This window comes from Otolemur garnettii, unplaced genomic scaffold, assembly GCF_000181295.1.
Source record: "Otolemur garnettii isolate 467f Iridium unplaced genomic scaffold, OtoGar3 scaffold00064, whole genome shotgun sequence".
NCBI lineage: Eukaryota > Metazoa > Chordata > Mammalia > Primates > Galagidae > Otolemur > Otolemur garnettii.
Window position 1 is genome coordinate 10,331,409 of NW_003852459.1, and position 3,272 is coordinate 10,334,680.

The following is a 3,272-nucleotide window of genomic DNA, read 5'->3' on the forward strand; positions in this document are numbered from 1 at the left end:
GGCTTTCTGCCTTACAAGCAAATTAAGAGTGAATTAAGTATATGGCCCTACCTACTATAAAAGAGCCTGGGCAGTAGGACAGGTAACAAATCTCAACCCTGATCTCAAACTTGTGAGGTTAGGCGATCTGCCTGCCTCGGCCTCCCAGAGTGCTAGCTTTACAGGTGTGAGCCACCATGCCCAGCCCAATTCTCTGCTTTCTAACTTCATTCTTCTATCCCTCTGTTCACTTAATTGTGGATAATTTGAGTCCATCAGTATTTAGTAAGTGAGCCTGTAACTCAGGCTGGTCTCCAACTCATGAGCTCAAGCAATCCACTCACCTGGGCCTCCCAGAGTGCTCAGATCACGGCATGAGCCACCGCACCCAGGCCTGATTGTTCAAAACTTTAAGAACATTAGTCCTAAACATTGATCATAGGAAGTGTACTGGAGAGACTTTTCGGATCCAGGAAGAATAGATTTCAAAAGTCCGTTCTAGATATGGCCAAGAAGAATAGCGGAAAAAACTATGTTTAGGTGCCGTAAGGACAATGAGCAAGAGAAGAATTTCCAGGGGGTGGAAGCAGAGCCTCATCCAAATTCCACGGCCTGCGCATGTGGAGAACACATCTGCTCAACAGGATTTCAGAACCGCTTGGGCCAAGTGACTGCTGTGTCTCCCATTTTCCCCTTTCCAAGTGCCATAATTTATTGCACTTACTCATCTTATTCCATTTCCACTACTGTATGTTGGATGTGTGCAAGTCTCCAGATAAAGAGACGTGACATTCAGATCTGATAGGGGAACTTCCACACATCACTTAGAGTTCCTATATTTCTAAGTTCTGTACCACTCTGGGATGGAATTTTCATGTCTTCTCCCCTGGGGGACAGGTAAGTATGGGTATGCTTTCTGTGTGATAAAGAGTGAACTAAATATTGGTGGCCAGTAGGACAGGACAGACTATGCTGGCTATTGTTCTGGTTCACACCATGTCTAATTCTCCTAACTTTTTACGAGACAGAATTTTCTAATTCCCTTATATTTGAATGGGCCCATGTGACTATTTCTTTTGTTTGTTTGTTTTAGAGACAGAGTTTCAGTTTGTTACCTTCGGTAGAGTGCCATAGCATCACACAGCTCACAGCAACCTCCAACTCCTGGGTTTAGGTGATTCTCTTGTCTCAGCCTTCTGAGAAGCTGGGACCACAGGTGCCCACCATAACGCCTGCCTATTTTTTTGTTGCAGTTTGGCTGGGGCTGGGTTCGAACCCACCACCCTTATTATAGGGGCCAACACCCTACTCACTGAGCCACAGGCGCTGCCCTCATGTGACTATTTCTGTGAGTATTTTTTTATTTTGAGACAGAATCTCACTTTGTTGCCCATGGTAGAGTGCCATCGCATCATATAGCTCAAAGCAACCTCCAACTCTTGGACTCAAGAGATCCTCTTGCCTCAGTTTTTCATTTTTTAGTAGAGACGGGGATCTCACTGTGGCTCAGGCTGGTCTCGAACTCATGAGCTCAAGCAATCCTCCTGCCTCAGCCTCCCAGAGTGCTAGGCAACCTCACACTGCCTATTTCTAACTAGTGTGATGCGAGAGGAAATGACTACTTTTCGGTCATAATATTTATTATCTAGTGTAAGACTCTCCAATTTCTCTCCATCCCCCAAATCCCAGTGATTCTGGAAGCGTGTCTCAAGATTGGACCTCTAAGCGATGAAGATAAACACAGTCCCCCTACCAACAGTGCTGGATGTTTAGCATGAATAAGAATTTAACTTTTATTTAGTTAGGCTCCTGAGATTTGGCAGTTGTCACCTGTCCTGACTGATAAATCAATAAAAACCAAGCACAACCTCCAGTATAATTCCACAAATGTGGCTTGGCGCCCACAGCACAGTGGTTACAGTGCCGGCCACATGTACCGAGGCTGGCAGGTTCGAACCCAGCCTGGGCCAGCTAAAACAACACCAACTGCAACAACAACAATAAAAAATAGCCAGGCGTTGTGGCAGGCACCTGTAGTCCCAGCTACTTGGGAGGCTGAGGCAAGAGAGTCACTTGAGCACAAGAGTTTGAAGTTGCTGTGAGCTGTGACACTACCTCTACCAAGGACGACAAAGTGAGATTCTGTCCCAAAAAAATAAAATAAAATAATTCCGCATATGTATCTGTTCCGACTCACCATTTGGCAATGTCTTTTCACACATTAAATGAAGCCGTCTTACCTTGAACGTACATGTTAAGGCTTCCTTCCTTAATATTTAATGTGTTAAAGAGTCCATACAGTACTTTTGGTAAGTTTTCAAAGATAGCTTTCCTCCTACGAAGTCTCTGGAACTGTAGGAATAAGCCGGAGAGCCAGTGCTGGATTTCTGACATCCAGCCAGACTACACTTACGTGGTGGTGAAAGACACCAAAAGTATTGTTCTCTGAGATAAGTCATATTTATCTAAAAGCTTTACAAAAATTTAGAATTGAATGAAATTATCAGTTTTAATAATTGATAATTATTAAAGGCCTGAAGACCCCCAGAAGAAACAAAAATGAGTGTTTCAAACTGGGTCCTAAATATTTAAAAAAAAAAAAATTCTTCCTGATGGGCCGTCTGCCACAGGCTGTAACAACACCCTCTGTACTTGTGAAACCAGCACAATGGGAATTAAAAGGGCACTTTAAAGTTTTCTTCTTAATTTTTTATTTGAGAGCTTTGAATAACAGACCGGAGTAACTTTTTTAAATGGTAAATGTAAGATTGATGATACACCAGTTTTTAAACACCACTCCTCCTTCCTTAAACAACGTGAGGAGAATGAGTACTCTAATTGTAATACAGTGTTAAAACCTGAAAATAAAATATGAGAAGCCAAACCCAAGCTTTCCCTTGGCTTGTTTTAGATGAGAGGCACCACTGGATAGGTTTAGGTTTAGAAGCTTTCTAAAAGCATTTCATTCTGCCAGAATTTTAATAGTGAATATAATTCTGCTGTTCACTGTCAATGCACATACCATGTCAGAATAAAAGCTGTCCAAAGATTCCTTACCAAAAAAGAATTTTACCTTCTCTGAATGGGAACTTTTGACTTTATCATTAAAGTTTCTGTAAGCTTAAAAACAGTGGGATCCTAGTCAGATGGGTCTCTCTCCAACTTACCTTTTTTTTGAGACAGAGCCTCAAGCTGTCACCCTAGGTAGAGGGTCGTGGCATCACAGCTTGCAGCAGCCTCCCACGCCTGGGCTCAAGCAATTCTCCTGCCTCCACCTCCCAAGTAGCTGGGAC